Raw genomic sequence first — 17,282 nt, forward strand, 5'->3', positions numbered from 1 at the left:
TGTTCTTTGGGAGCTGTAGCACCCCTGAATGAATCCTTCATTAACCTTCAGACATGTTTTTGTCTGAATTGCTGTCTCACTTGGATGGTTTACTATTACTTGATAGTCACCAATGTGTAGATTTTTCCCCCTAAATTGTCATAATGAATTCTGCTATTTCTACTTCTCGATTCCTGCCAGGCTTCCCCCAGCCTTACTGAAGAACTTCTATCTAACTACAGCAGTGACCCCTTACTCTTCCCTCTGCCTCCTGTACCCCTCTCACATACACCACTGTCCCAGTAGTACATCTTTTTAGAGCTGTCAAAATACTCTGTCCGAAAAACAGCCTCACCTTGTTACTCACCTGCTCTCAAACCTTGAATGGCTGCCCGTTGCCACCCTGTTGAAACGCAGGATCGATCTCCCCTTTCAAGAAGCAAAGCAAACCCTGTGTCACCTGAGCCACTCAAACTTGCCCAGCCTCTTTTCTCCTCTCCTTAGTTAAGCATTGCCACTCTATCAACACTGAGTTCCTTGTTTTCCGCACAAGCCATGCAGCTCTCACCTTGGTGACTTTATTTCAGCCTGCCTGCATGTTTGCAGTTTTTTCCTTCACCCTTCCCACCTCTCCAATTCCCACCTGGCTCATTTACTGTTTCTTCTTGGAAACTTCTGTAATCTTCCCAGGTAGGGTTCTCCTGCATTAGCCTGTGGATATTTCCATTACTGTACTTCCCAGGTCGTTTTAAAAGCAGCCTTTTGTGTTTGCCTGTGGATTCCATGGCGTTGCAGACTATGTCCTATTCATTTCTATGTTCCCTGACTTCCTGGACAAAGGCCCAGAAGATGTTGTACCTTAATCAGTGTAAAATGATCAAGTGAAAGAGTGTCTATATTTGTCTTTGTTGCAAGTGAATTAAATTGGTCTAAGGGGAATAATATGCCCTAATTTATTTATACAGTAATTTTAGAATTATTTTATCTACAACTAATGTATGGTAATCATTAAAAGAAAGTTAACTTATCTGTTTTTTTTTTTTCTTTCTTCTCTACTAACCTATTTGTTTAGATGGGTTCAGATTACTAAGCATTCAAAGAGCGGTAGATGTTAAAAAATGCCATCTAGGGGCGCCTGGGTGGCTCAGTCGGTTAAGCGGCCGACTTCGGCTCAGGTTATGATCTCTCGGTCCGTGAGTTTGAGCCCTGTCGGGCTCTGTGCTGACAGCTCAGAGCCTGGAGCCTGTTTCAGATTCTGTGTCTCCCTCTCTCTGGCCCTCCCCTGTTCATGCTTTGTCTCTCCCTGTCTCAAAAATAAATAAATGTTAAAAAAAATTTTTTTTAAATGCCATCTATTTCTAAGTACTAGTATTGTGTGAATTCCAAATTTGCCCACGGTCCAGGACATGATTGAGTATAAAGGAAACAACTGATAATATCAGTAATAGCTAATGTGAACTGAGCCATTACTGTAAGTCAGGTTCAGGTGCTACGTTCATATAATTTTAGTAAGAATAAAATATGTGTGAGCATTTTGAAAATGATTGTATAACCAATAAAAACATTGTCCTTGGACAATGACACTATAGTGCATGGACTTCTCTAAAATGTAAAATATATTTGCCATTTGCCTATAAGGGAAGAATAATAGAGTCAACCTGATTATTTTAAGGCTTGGGAAAGTGTATGCATATAAGCTGAAGGCAGGGCTTGAATGTGGTGTTCAACTCTTCCTACGGAAGACATGGTAGGATGAGGCTGTTCTAAAGGGCACACCTTCTAGATTGTGCCAGTTTCCAGTGGAATCTGAACCAGGAACCGATTCCAAGAGTGGGAGACGAGCAAGAGTCCAGTTTGAAACCTGAACATTCCAAAGTGTTTGTTTTCCCATTGGCCCCCAGGCAAGCATTTAACTTCCATAGGGAGAAAATCATTTCTGGTTTAGGTCTCCATTATTATCATCATCATCATCATCATCATCATCATCATCATCATCATCATTTTCCTAAGTCAACCTTCTTTTGAAACATTTCAAATATCTTTCCTCAATTGATGAGTCAGGGGGAAAAGAAAATGTTCCCTGTATTTTATGGGCTGCCTTACCATATTCTAGAACCCACCCTTGAGAATCCACCCGTTACTTCAAGGAATGCTCTGTTGTCATCACTATGGCGGGAAGTGGAGAAATGGTCACTGCATTCCAAGGCAGGATTTTGCACGCTGACTCACCAAGGGGATGTGTCCGTTAAAGAGTGCCATCACACAGCTCCCCTGGCGCCCATCAGGACTCACTGGGGCTCTCTCCGAATGCGTGAGCAGCCCCGTCGTTAGGGGCTCGCCAGGCCGACCTTGCGTGGACCTCTGCTGTGGAGGCCTCTGCAAGCGGTTCTTCAGACAGCTCACCTGGGAAAGCAGGGCCTCATCTGCACTGAACGGGAAAGCCATCACTTTCCCTTGCCTTGCAATTGTTGTTGACCCTAATGCCTGTCTAAATGACAATAGAGCGGTTCAGTAACGCTGACCTCTTCTTACCTGCAAAGAGGGACTTGAGCGGGATTGATGGAGTGGAACCTTTCGCAGCTGCATTGAACTGCCACGGGCCTGCCTCGCCAGGGTCGGAGCCGGGCTCCCGGTGAAACGCCCCTAATGAGATCAGATCGCTCCTGCAGGTCAGGCGCAGGCTTCCAGTTTGTCTCCCTTTTGCACTTTCAGTTCCGGTTTGACTTGAAGACTCGTCTGCTTCTTTCAAATAATTGAGTCTAAAATGATATGTCCTGTCTCAGTTTTGAAGAAGGACGGCTTGGTTTATGCCTTGGACATTTTGGATTGAAACCTCACTGGGCTAACTTGAGCGATAACCAGTTTTCTCTCATCATCGTCCTTTTTTTTTTTTTTTTTTTTAACAAAACTGTATTGAAATACCTGTGTCACAACAGCTGAACTGAAAGCTAAGTATGGTATTAAAAATGACTCCTTAGAACATCTTAGCAATGTATATTAGATATATGTATTTTTCTAAAAAGAATCATAAATGCGTACAGGTTAACATAACACTGGTTTTAATTTTGAGCTGAATAATGGTAACTATTACATGACAGAGGTCCGTTGCAGTTGGTTGGAGACCAGAGAGATCAGTGTCTGAGTCCCACCTCTGCTATTGGTTGTATAAGCAAAATCTTAAACTTTGTTAGACTTCGTTTTCTTACCTTTAAAATTGTGGTAGTAATGTCTGCCCACTGAGATAAAGGAGAAGTAAAGCAATGAGTAAAAGTGCTAATATCAATACTTGGCAAATAGTAAGGTCTGTGTTATAGATTGGGGTGCCTGGGTGGCTCAGTTGGTTAAGCATCTGACTTCAGCTCAGGTCATGATCTCGCAGTTCGTGAGTTCAAGCCCCACATCAGGCCCTGTGCTGACAGCTCAGAGCCTGGAGCCTGCTTTGAATTCTGTATCTCCCTGTCTCTGCCTCTCCCCTGCTCATGCTCTCTCTCTCTCTCTCTCTCTCTCTCTCTCTCTCACAAAAAAAAAAACAAAACATTAAAAAAAAAAAAGGTCATAGATATTATGATTATTAGAATGTTCTTTTCTGTTCTTTTTTTTTTTTTTTCTTTTTTGTCCTGAATAGATACCTAGTGATATGATACCTCTGCTGTTATTTACAGGTTAAGAAACAGCTTGATAGAAAAATTGTTTCTTACAGTTTGTTCTTAAATTCCTAGCTGGCACCAGCTTCCTCTGTCTTAGTCACAGCAAGAAAGCCACCACTTTCTCTGATACATTTTACAGCCACATCTTTCTCTTTCATCTGCTGCTGCCGTTCTATTTGGCCAGAGAAGGACAAAACTGTGACATTTCTGGTTTCCCATGTTGCATGCAGGCCTTCACTAAATCTGGAGAGGACGATGATGAAGAATCTCTTCTATAGCTAAGATGCCTCCCTTGGTAATTACAGCAAGGTTCTTTCCACCTGACCATCATTACCGACCTGTTGTGTGTTTGTTTTAATGCGCCTTTCTTGTTCCAAATGGCCCCGACAAGTTCACCATATTAGTTTACAAATACATTTAAGAACATCCTAACATACTTCAAATTGGAATGTGTAGAGATCGTGATTTTTTACTGGGCACTATTCAATCAAGTTTTAATTCAGAAAAGTTCAAACATTTACACAGTTGACAACATAGAATGATGGACCCTACTTCCCAGACCCAGTAACTGTTAAGATGCTGTCAATCTTGCTTCTTAGGCGCTCCTTACTCCAACTCTATTTTGCCAAAGTCTTTTTGTTTTTAATTTTTTTAATGTTTATTTACTTTTGAGAGAGATATCACAAGCAGGGAAGGCGAGAGAGAGAGAGAGAGAGAGAGAGAGAGAGAGAGAGAGAGAGAGAGAATGAATATGGGAGATCCAGAATCCAAAGCAGGCTCCAGGCTCTGTGCAGAGCCTGATGCAGGGCTCAAACCCACGAACCGTGAGATCATGACATGAGCCAAAGTCACTCAACCAACTGAGACCCCCAGGAGCCCCTTAAAGTATATCCTAGACATCTGATTTCACATATTTCAAATTTGTGTTTGTTGCCTGATAGTGTTCTTTAACTCCTTTCTCTTTCGTTTCTTGTCAATTGGAAAATAGCTCTGTAGTGTAGATTGAACCCAAGATCAAGTTTTTTGTCAGTACTATTTTTCTTTACATTTCGGAAAATGAATGTTTAGTCAGGAATAGTATCTGTCATCTTAGAATCAAATTCATGAATACCAGTCAGTAATCATTACATGAGTTTATGGTCACAAGTTCCTGTGGCAATATTATCTTTATGATTATGAAAGGAAAAAAAAAGGAATGTGTCTCTATGTATATAAATTAAATATTTCTCCTTTCTATTTTTCAAGGAATAAATTGGCTGTTAACTTTATCCATGCCTGTATTTGAGAAAGAGATAAAAAAGTTTCTCCTCTCTAATATCATTCATTCATACATGCCTTCATTTAACATCATGTATTCAGTTTTTTACAGGTCTCTGCTTAGTGCTAACCGTAAAACAAACAAAAACAAGACTTGATCCTTAGCCACAAGGAATTTGCAGTCATATAATAATGAAACTCATTAGTATAGAGATTGTGTCCCAGGGTGCTAGACCAGTAGGGTTATGTACCAGCTGTGGTCCATGAAACAATATTTAAAAATAAATAAAGACAATTCTAACATCATTTATTACATTTCTCCCAGAAGTTGTGTAAACATAATGGGTAAACAATCAGTAGAAAATCGAAAAATTAAACCAACGGTCCAGTCTGCATTCTATAAAAAATGTCTCTAGTATGTGTCCTATCTCCTAGGATACCGTATTAGTAAATATTTGTTGAAGATATTACTGAATAAGTTAAATTGATTTTAGTTATTAATTGTGTTGCAGTACATAGATATAATTATCCATTATTAAACTTTGCTTTACATTCGCATAAAATTAACATAAATCAGGTGATTCCGTATAAGAATTATCTATTATGGAAAGTAATATCCACATAGGCATTATAGGAGTAAGTTTGTTTGTTTTTTTATTTATTTATTTTGAGGGAGAATACAAGTGGGGAAGGGGCAGAGAAAGAATCTCAAGCAGGCTCAGCACCATCAGAGTGGAGTCCCGGTGTGGGGCTTGAACTCACAAACCATGAGATCCTGACCTGAACTGAAACCAAGAGTCTGACTTAACTGACTGAGCCACCCAGGTGCCCCTTAGGAGTATTAGAGAAAATCCTTAACCCCAGTGAATATTTGAGCAGCTCGAAATAAACCAAGCACATAGAAAAATATGTAGCTTTCTGTAATTTCCCATCTTACATAATTTAAAATATGGAAAGTGTATGCTAAATATCATAACCTTTGTGAAGCATAAACGACATTGTATTATAGTACAAGCAGGGAGAAATAGCAACCATTTAGAAGAAGAAAAACTTCCTGAAAGAGTTTGAAGTATAGATTCTTTGAACAGTAGATGCAATTTCAGTATGGTGAATATTCTAGTATATTCAAGGACTCATGGATTTCTCAGGAAATAACAGAAGTCTTAATTTTACTAGAACATGGGCTCATGAAGCTAAGTGCTGAATAATGATATCTGAATGGTCATTTGAGATCTTTTGTGAAGGGCCCCAAATGCCCCAGAATGTAAACAGTATAGAACCATGAACAATTTCCAAATCGGAGGATGATGTGTTTGAGCCAGTAATTTTAGAATTTTAGAATTCTAGTGAACTTCTCTGGAGGCAATTAAAAATTCAAAACAAATTATATATATATATATATATGGTTATATATATATATGGTTATATATATACACATATGGTTATATATATGGTTATATATGGTTATATATATACACATATGGTTATATTATATATAGTTATATATATATGGTTATATATACATATATATACACATATATATATATGGGATAGAGCATATATAAACCGTATATATATATATATATGTATGTACGTATATATATACACCAAGAGATATACCAAGACCCTAGGGAGGGAGTAATTATAATAGGTTGCACAACTCTTGTTTCTCAGAGTAATTGAATGCAGGATTTGCAAACTAATGCTTACAGCAGTCCACGCGCCCACAGGTGGTGTTGCTAATAAATCATCATCTGCACCTTCGTCATACCTGTTAGTATCACTCATCTTTAAAACCTTGACACGAGGCCATGATTTTTCACTCAGTGTCTCTTTCCTGACTGACCATATATGATGGTCAGCTAACCTACTACACAAGTCCCCCATCCAAGGACACTAGTGGTAACTGCAATGTAGCACATGGTCCACTCGCTTGAGCCTTGACCCCTTACCTATGACATAGGCCCATGACCACGTGTTAGAAGGAGAAACTTGTGTGAGTCTGCACACATTGCTGTATGCACTAGCTGTGTCACTGCCCCCAGGCTTGCTCCAGTGCCAGGGTCCTTTTAAGTGTTGCTTATCTGTTCACACTGTATCGGGTCAACATTGTGATGGCTGCAGATTACACAAATAAGCAAACAAACAAAAACAGGCTCTGTTGCGATCCACAGGCTCCTAGGTTTGATCCCCAGTGGAAAGACTACAACCTAGGAAATCTTGTATGAGGCACAGAAATAACAAAATTGGAGGAGAAGCTGCTTAGAAAGAGAATACGAGTCTATTTTGATGTACATTAATAAAGTAGACAGGTGGAAAGAGCAGATAGGCCATTGGAAATGTATTAAAAGCTTGGGAAGAGAGATTAAATGTAGTTAAGTGTCATAAGTCTGGTGATCAGAATTGCAATGACAGGTAAAGGAGTGAGAACAATAAAGGAGGGGCGCCTGGGTGGCTCAGTGAAGAATCTGACTTCAGCTCAGGTCATGATATTGCCGTTCGTGGGCTAGAGCCCTGGGTTAGGCTCTGAGCTGACAGCTTGGAGCCTGGAGCCTGCTTCTGATTCTGTGACTCCCTCTCTTTCTCTCTGCCCCTCCCCGTTGTGCGCGCGCACGTGTGTGTATGCTCATGCGTGCAATCTCTCACAAGTAAACGTTTAAAAATACGACAAAGGACAAAACATAGAGAAGAGAGTACAAATTGTGGAATATTGGCTGTTGACTAATACACAGTGTAGGAAAAGCAGAAATACTGGGAATTCATAAGAGAAAATGGAAGTATTCAAAGTCATGGTTTCTGGTCAGGCTATTAAATGTTCATACCTGTTTTCACACATCCTGATTTAAATTTCCTACAATGTGATTGCATTGAAAAAAATGCTACAGAGCATTGAGAAAGAATAAGACATCACAATGACTAGGCATTACATTTTTACACGGTTTTAAATCTACACAATGAAAATTTTATTTTGCGGCAGACTATGATATATACTGTAATCCAATATTTGGCTTTAACTCAAATTGTTAGCATACTTGGAAGTAAACTTCTAAAAAGCATGTTTAAGTTATCTATATAACTTGTCTCCTTTGTTTTTTTTTTCCAAAAGATAAGCATTTGAAAAAATTTTGCAAGATTTTATGAAAATGTTTCATACACAATTAGATTTGTGTTTCATACACAAATCTAAAGTTTGAAATGTATCTTTATCAAATAGGAATATAATTAAAACAATTTAAGTAGAGACTTCAAGAAAAATGTGTTTTCTATTAAATTTTTTATTCGTTTTAATAATCTAAACCAACCAATCAACCAAAAAGATATTTTTCTCCATTTTTTTTGTTTTTGAGTATATATAAAACAAAAGTTTTCTTTCTTTTTTTTTTAATGTTTAGTTATTTTTGAGAGAGAGAGAGAGAGAGAGAGCAAGCAGGGGAGGGGCACAGAGAAAGCAGAGGCAGGATCCTAAGCAGGCTCTTTGCTGTTAGTGCAGAGCCTGATGTGTGGGGCTCAAACTCACGAACCTTGAGATCATGACCTGAGCGGAAACCAACAGTTGGAGGGTTAACTGGCTGAGCCACCCAGATGCGCTTAAAGCAAAGTTTTTTGAAGGCAGACGGGCATTTTCTCTGAGAAATGACCACTTTTTTTTCCTTCTTTCTCATCACCTCACACTTTTATCCACCAGGGTATAGGAAAAATTACTGTTATTGGTTTTAAATACCATCAGTATCAAAAGAGTACACCAAGAGGGGCATCTTGGTGGCTCAGTCTGTAGAGCGTCCAACTTCGGCTCAGGTCACGATCTCACGGTTCATTGGTTCGAGCCCCGCATTGGGCTCTGTGCTGACAGCTCAGAGCCTGGAGCCTGCTTCAAATTCTGTGTCTCCTTCTCTCTCTGCCCCTCCCCTGCTTGTGCTCTCTCTCTCGAAAATAAATAGACCTTTAAAAAATATGTTTTAATTTACACCAACACATAAAACCAAAAAAAAAAAATCTGTTTTTGGGTATTTCAATTAGTTTGCATTAATGAATTAAAGAAAAGCCTGCAGTAAATGGCAATCAATTTAAACCCTGGAGAATCAACATTCTGGGTTTTATTACCTCTACTTAAAAAGACTTACTTAGGGGCACCTGGGTGGCTCTGTCGGTTGAGCCTCCGACTTCAGCCAGGTCACGATCTCGCAGGATCTCGCGGTCCGTGAGTTCGAGCCCCGCGTCGGGCTCTGGGCTGATGGCTCGGAACCTGGAGCCTGTTTCCGATTCTGTGTCTCCCTCTCTCTCTGCCCCTCGCCCGTTCATGCTCTGTCTCTCTCTGTCTCAAAAATAAACGTTAAAAGAAAAAAATTAAAAAAAAAAAAGACTCCTTTAACTTTTTGCCTTTTACTGGTACCTCAGTTTTTCTTTTTTTTAAGACTTTATTTTTTAGAGCAGTTTTAGTTCACAGCAAAATTGAGAGGAAGGTGTAGATATTTACCACCTTCCCTCACACATGCCCCCCCCCCCAACATCAAGACTCCCTGTCAGAGTGACACACTTGTGACAATTGATGGACCTGCACTGACACACTGTTATCACCCAGAGTGTAGAGTTTACATTAGGGTTCACCCTTAGAGTTTTACATTGTCTGCTTTTGTTAACGTTTATTTATTTTTGAGAGACAGACAGTAAGGGTGGTAGGAGGGGGGTGCAGAGAGAGAGGGAGACACAGAATCCGAAGCAGGCTCCAGGCTCTGAGCGGTCAGCGCAGAGCCCGACGCGGGGCTCAAACTCAGGACCCGTGAGATCATTGACCTGAGCCGGAGTGGGACATGACCTGAGCTGAAGTCGGACGATTGACTGACTGAGCCACCCAGGTGCTCCTTACGTTGTCTGGTTTTGGACAAATGTATAATGACAGGTCTCCATCACTATAGTATGCAGAGTAGTTTCATTGCCATAAAAATCCTTTGTTTTATGCCTCTTCATTCGTTTTCCTGCCCTTAACCCCTTATCAGTGCTAACCATTGATAGGGTTACGATCTCCAAGTTTTGCCTTATCCACGATGTCGTGTAGTTAGGATCATATAGTATGTAGCATTTTCAGGTGGTCTTCTCTCAGTAATATACCTTTAAGCTTGATAGTATGTTTCTTTTGTGTTTCTGAATGATCACCTTTGGTCTTCGGGTACCACACTTCGTGTTCATCCATTCATCCAGTGAAGGCTATCTTAGGGGCTTCCAAATTTTGGCAGTTATGTGCAGTGCTACGATAAACATTTGCGTGCAGGGTTTTGGGCGCACATACATTTTCACCTCCTTGGGGTAAATACCAAGCAGTGTAATTGCTGGATTGTATGGTAAGAATATGTTTAGTTGTGCAGGAAACCACCAAACTGTCTTTCACGATGGTTGCATGATTTTTTAGTCCTGCCAGCAATGAATGAGCATTCCTTTTACCCCACACCCTCACCAGCATTTGGTGGTGTCAGTATTTTGGACTTAGGCCATTCTACGTGATGGTACCTCGTTGTCTTGCTTTGCATTTCCCCGATGACAGATGATGTAGAGACTCTTTTCCTAGGCTGATTTTCATTTTGTGCATCTTCTTTGGTGTAGTATCTGTTGAGGTCCCAAGTTCATTTTTAAATTGAATTGTTTTTCTTACTGTTGAGTTTTAAGAGGACTTCATATATTTAGGCTAACAGTCCTTAATCACTTGTGTTATTTGCACATATTTTCTCCCACACTGTGACTTGTCTCCCTGAGCTCTTCACATTGTCTTTCACCAAACAGAAGTTTTAATTTCAATGAAGTTGAGCTTATTGTTGCAGGATTTTTTTTTTTTTTTTTGCCTAACTACCCAGGGTTTGTTGTCTCGCTGCTTGAAGAATACACAGGATAAAATGAGCAGTGGGGAAAAGCTCACTAGAGTTGAAGATCCTGAAGAAAGGAGAGTAGAAAAGTTCTTTTTACAGAGGGGGCATTTGAAAGTGAATCCCCCTGGCAGTAGGCAGGGGACTTTGTTTTTTAGGGTTTGGGTGGGCCCCTTTTCTTCCCTTTGGTTTCTTTTTCAGGGTTTACCTGTATTGGCTACATAACTCTAAATGCCTAGTCATTGCTTTCTGATTGGCTCCTTTCCATTGTATGAGGGGTGGTTAGTCAGGTCTTCTGTTGGTCAAATTTCTGAAGGAAACCTGAGGGGGAGTCAGTGGTGTCTGTCACTTTCTCCAGAGGAACTTTACCTCTAAGGGAGTTGCTGGAGGTCAGATGTTCCCGAAGAAATGTTTTAAAATATGTGTTTTCCCCACCCAGGGACTTGCAAGCCCTACCTTCTCCCTTCCTGCCTATTGAGTCCTATCTTTTTCTATCATATTATCATCATTTCCTTTGTGAGTCCTGCCTTTGCTGTTCTAGCTAAAAAGTCATTATCGTGCGCAAGTCATTCTTATTTTCTTCTGTATTATCTTGTAGGAGTTTTATAGGTTTGCATTTTACATTGCAGTCTATAACCCATTTCAAGTTACTTTTTTTGTGTGTGTGAAGGATGTAAGGTGTGTTTGGGTTCCTTTGTTTTGCATATGGCCATCCCTCTGTTCGAGCACAACTTGCTGAAAAGACCTTTCCTGTTCCCTTGTGAAAATCAGTTGACTATATTTGTGTGCTGTGTTTCCGGGGCTCCATTCCGTTCCATCCAAATATTTCTCAGAGAACCAGTCTTAACTGCCTGGTGTTAAATATTTGTCGTAGTGTTTTGAGGATAGATAGAATTCAGCATAAGAACTGCACATCTATTATGGAAAGTAGTATTAAGATAGTCATTACTGAAGTGTAAGAAGTAAAATATATAAATCGATTTTTCTTAAACGGTTATTTATTTTGGGGGGGGAGCAAAGAGAGGAAGAGAGGGAATCCCAAGCAGGCTCCAGGCTCAACATGGAGTCTGAGGCAGGACTCAGGAGAGTCGACTCTGGCATTGCTATAGTCAGTTCGTATAGTGGTAGGCCAAGTGGGTTTTGATAAATGAGGTGACACTGAAAATGGAGCTTAAAGGGTAAGTAAATATTGCATCCAGTTCATTAATCGATCAACAGTGTCCCAAATCCCTCCAGAGTCAAGTGTTGGTGGAATTAACAGGCATGTGACTACCAAACAGGCCAAGTTCTTGTCCTCACAATGCTTACATTCATCATTACAAAATAAACAACTCATAAGTTATCTATAAAATCATGTTAGGTGTTGAGAAGTACTATGGAGAAAATACTACTATGCACATCAAGAAATTAGGGTCCCGGGGCGCCTGGGTGGCGCAGTCGGTTAAGCGTCCGACTTCAGCCAGGTCACGATCTCGCGGTCCGGGAGTTCGAGCCCCGCGTCAGGCTCTGGGCCTGTTTCCGATTCTGTGTCTCCCTCTCTCTCTGCCCCTCCCCTGTTCATGCTCTGTCTCTCTCTGTCCCAAAAATAAATAAACGTTGAAAAAAAAAATTTAAAAAAGAAATTAGGGTCCTAATGGTAACTGATCATGAGTGGTGAGTAATGGATCAGGAAGGCTCTCTGAGGCAGTGATCCTGAAAAGAGAGAGGAAACGTGCAAAGGGGCCATGTGGATTCCAGGCAGAGAAGACAGCAAACATAAAGGCCATGAGACAGAAACATTTTGAGCAACATCAAGGAGGTCAGTAAATTATGTTGTAATAGATAAAGGAGGACATGATAGGAATGTAGTCAGAGATCATATAGTATCTTGTCAGAGGAAACGAGTAGTAAAGGGTCGTTTAGGCAGAAGGGCCAAAGGGTAGAAGGACTTAGAAATGGGAATAAAAATAGAATGTTTGGAAAATTTCCAGCCATTCATTATCACTCACATTTGACAAAAGGGAGAGGATTAAGAAATAGCAGTGGGTAGATTTTCAGCAGCTTTAGAGGGGGAGCCATGCAAAGAATTTGGGTTGAGGTATGATGTGTCATATGTAGGTTTCAGCAGGATAACAGCACAGTGGAGCAGAGTGAGACTGGAGGTTAGGAACCAGCTAGGAGACCATGAGAGCAAAATAAACAAGCAGAATTGGAACAGAAGTGTGACAGTAGTCCTTTAGTATTTGTGCCTTGCATATCAGAAGTGTTCACTATAGGGGCACCTGGGTGGCTGAGTCGGTTGAGCATTCCACTTCAGCTCAGGTCATGCATAGGTTCGAGCCCCATGTCGGGCTCTGTGCTGACAGCTCAGAGCCTGGAGCCTGCTTTGGATTCTGTGTCTCCCTCTCTCACTCTACCCCTCCCCTGCTCTCTCTCTCTCTCTCTCTCTCTCTCTCTCTCTCAAAAAATAAAATATTTAAATTTGTTTGAAAAGTGCTTAATATAAACTTGAAGAAATTGGTTGGTTTAGTTTAAAATTTGGACTGTATAAAAATAAAGATGGAGAAACCCTTACAAAGTCACAAAGGAAAAAAAAATACTAGCAAGGTAGCAGTAGCTAGACTATACACATTAATGAAAATATTCTAAAACACTGGGGAAGATTACACTAGGTAAGAGTTCTATCAGAATGATTTTAACCTGACAGTAAATGAATATAATGAAAATGTTATTGTTTTGAAACAAAGAATTCTGACGCTGGTCAGTGTTGCTCAAGGTAATAGGGGAAATGAAGTTTTGATTAGGTGGATCAACTCTAATGATAATTAAGACATTGGAAGAAACCCTGCAGGTCATTACAATTCATCAAATAATTCTACATAACTTGATGACTTTACACAAGGCCTTTTCCATCCCTTCAGGCACAGTAAAAACCATTTGGAAATATTTCATGCAAGAGTAACACAAACAATTAAGGTGTAATATGGCTAAATGACAGTTTAAAAACACTTAAAAGTCTTAATTGAAATGAGAACACTTCTAAGACTGGCTTAAGGTAGTAGAAGAATTACTTAGATTAATGTGAGGAAAATAAGAGATAATGGCATGAAACAAAGTAAATCATGCTGACCTTAGAGTTTGTGGATCATCAAACACACAAATGGCAGGATTAAAATCACTCTTTCTTTGGAGGGTTTAAGTATAATGATATACTACTGAATGTTCCGGGGAGAAAATCTTTTAGAATATGAAATAATGAGCATATTCAGACTTTTAAAATTATCCCTCCAAGTGATCTAATACAGCAACAGTTATATTTTTGAAAGGTGTATTTTCCTTTTGTAGTCCATCAGTGAGATACACTCAAGCTGAGTCATTTGGATGAGAGTTTTAAACGCTCAAGAAATCAGGTATTGCAAATAATCTAGACTCAGAAGGATACCTCAAACCATCAATTTCAAAAGAAAGAAATCAAAGCAAAACAAGTTGCTGAGCAGGTAGAAAGGAAATGATCATTTACTTTTAGGGTGTCTAGGGTTTCTCATTAACTTTGTCCAGTCTCTTATTTTGTTCACAGAGTGGTACTTGGGTGACTAAGAGCTCTGAGAAAGAGGGTAAAAAAAAAAAAAAATTAGTCTGAAGTAGTTCGTTCTCCATAGAAGAAAACTAGAAACACTGTGTTATGAGTGAGTTCATTATAAGTAATGCCAATAACATTTGAGTATTAACAAAAATGTCATATCGGTGTGCATGTCATAGGAATATGTGTGATTTGTGTCTACATGAAGAGCCAAGTCAATATGTATACTGGGGTTGGCTGTAGACTTAACATGATAAAAACTTAACTCTCATCAAACCCGCATCCTTCTCCCCCGACCCCTTTACAGAAGGCCCAGCAGCCAAACCTCTACTATTTAGGGGGGCAAACAAAACAAAAAAGAAACTTCTCTAAATTAATTCATGATTAGTCCAGCAGTAATGTTAATGTCGCTGAGCATAGCACACTTGATAGGCTTCTGACGTCTTTATTCCAACCACAGCAACATAGGTAAGTGTTTTCCTCCGTCCTCAAATGCTTGCTGTTTTCAGGCTCCTTGTAGACATAGTGAGATGGCAAATTCTGTCTACCCCATTTTTAAATATGGTCAAGAAAAGAATATTTGAGGCATGTCTGAAGAGTAACAGGAAAAGTAAAGACCATGATTAATGATTAAAAAATACTGACTTCAGAGGAAAGAGAAATAATAATAAAGAACAAAAGAGAAATGCTAATATGTGTTAAGAACTCTGAAGGATGGGAGTTTACTCTGCTTGCCTGGACTAGTCTGTTATGGTTTTGTGAACACTGAAAGAATGTGGGACTTTGGGGCCAGAAATGAAGGCCTGTATATTCCTCACAGCAATACAGATACAGATAGGATACTACCATTTTTCTACCAATTTCTCAACTCCCTATCTTCAGAGGTTGTTACTAACAAGGCCTCATGACACCTACTCACAAAATGGGTTGAATTACAGGAGAGAAACTCTGATCTTAGGAAACCTTTATAATGGGCATTAAGCCCACCTGACATTTTCATCAGAGTGAGTCAACATTATCTTCATTATATTGGATAATATAATATATTGGATAATAAGCAAATCTTCCTTTTTCCTCCAATGGAGGCTTTATCTTCCAAAGAATCCTCTAAGTATTCTTGAAAAGATAATGTGGACTGAAGGAAGCCTGTGCCTCTGCTTACAAGATATGTAGAAATGTGAGACTCTTTGAGAACATCCCTAACACTACACAATCTAAGAAAAATTTGAAAAGTCAGTGTAAGCACAGAATAAGAAAGGATGCTATGAAAAAATGAGAAGAGAAGAAAGTGTTTTTAGCACTGAAAAATATGATAGAATTATTTTAAAAAAATGTACAAGAGGTGGAAATCCAAATTGGAGCATTTGCCAGAAGGCTAGTATTTTTTTTTAAAAAAGGTAACTTGGGGCACCTGGGTGGCGCAGTCGGTTAAGCGTCCGACTTCAGCCAGGTCACGATCTCGCAGTCCGTGAGTTCGAGCCCCGCGTCAGGCTCTGGGCTGATGGCTCGGAGCCTGGAGCCTGTTTCCAATTCTATGTCTCCCTCTCTCTCTGCCCCTCCCCCGTTCATGCTCTGTCTCTCTCTGTCTCAAAAATAAATAAAACGTTGAAAAAAAATTAAAAAAAAAAAGTAACCTGACATAAATATTAAACCATAAGTAAATTCCCATAGGTTCCAGAGAGAAACTACAGAATAGCAAAAGTACAAAAATTATCACAAAAATAATACAAGAAAACTTTCCCAGAGCTAAAGAAAGATATATGTCTTCAAATCTTCTTGCCAAACAGAATAAAAAATTCCCTGGATGAAATGTGTAACATGGCACAAGTTTAGAACATAAGGAGAAGTGCAGAATATAAGAATAGAACAAAGTGCCTGGAAATTTCAGGAATAAGAAAAGCTAGTCAAATAGCTGTGGTGCATTGAAAAGGAAATCACTGGATTTAAAGAAATATAATGAAATGGACATCAAACAGAATGAATGAGACTCTTAAAGATGATAGTAACATGCTTCTTAACAAGAAAAATACAATTTTATAATTTTGAAAATAATGTATACATAATAAACACACAAATTAATAAAACTATGCTAGCAACTGAGAGTCCACATGTGAGGGAACATTTATTTTGAGTGACTTCTAGAGAATCCATTTGAACCTTCTTTTCAGACTGGCTGAAAGGCCGTGGCTATTTTATCCTAGAGAAGGACATGTTATCTTAACCCTTGACTTTGTAGGGAACAATATTCTCATAGTCAGAATGGTATAAATGATGCTAAATGATTTTCAATATTTTGAATCAGTTTGTAAACAAAGAATGTAACTGTGTGGTAGAAAACAGTATGGATGTTATCAAGTATTATAATGTAAAATTGTGTGCAGCTAACACAAGCTATGAGGAGGAGTGGTGGAAGGAAGGTCAGGATCCTTAATTTCATCTTGCACAGTGTTAGCTTGATTATGTAATGCAAAGTTTTAACTACATTATTAAAAGTTCAACAGTAAGAGTCACCTGGGTGGCTCAGTTGGTTGAGTGTTGGACTCTTGATTTCTGCTCAGGTCATGATCTCACGATTCGTGAGTTTGAGCCCAGCATCGGGCTCTGTGCCGAGAGTGTGGAGCCTGCTTGAAATTCTCTTTCGCCCTCTTCCCTCCTGGTGTGCTTGCACTCTCTCAAAAATAAATAAGTAAATAAACAAACAAAAAAGTTCAACAGTAAACACTAAAGGAATTAACATAGCAACATAAAATAAGTGGGCAGTAGGACAGAATGTATGTATATACACACATACACACACACATATGTGTGTGTATATATATATATATGTCACTGTGTATACACATGTGTGTGCGTGTGTGTATATATATATATATATGTATATATAAAATCACTGTGTGTATATTTCCAATATATTCATATATATATATATATAATATATATATGGATGTATTGGACGTATATGTATATATGGATATATTGGAGATATAC

General features: G+C 39.2%; 1 pseudogene; it reads right to left on the bottom strand.

The window, feature by feature from the left end:
* The window catches only part of LOC121040010 (tropomyosin alpha-3 chain-like), a 42,551-nt pseudogene extending 41,787 nt beyond the window's left edge, over positions 1–764 (bottom strand).
* Between the last annotated feature and the right edge of the window lie 16,518 nt (positions 765–17,282).

This window comes from Herpailurus yagouaroundi, unplaced genomic scaffold (genome assembly GCF_014898765.1).
Source record: "Herpailurus yagouaroundi ecotype Mexico unplaced genomic scaffold, PumYag 181, whole genome shotgun sequence".
NCBI classification, from domain to species: domain Eukaryota; kingdom Metazoa; phylum Chordata; class Mammalia; order Carnivora; family Felidae; genus Herpailurus; species Herpailurus yagouaroundi.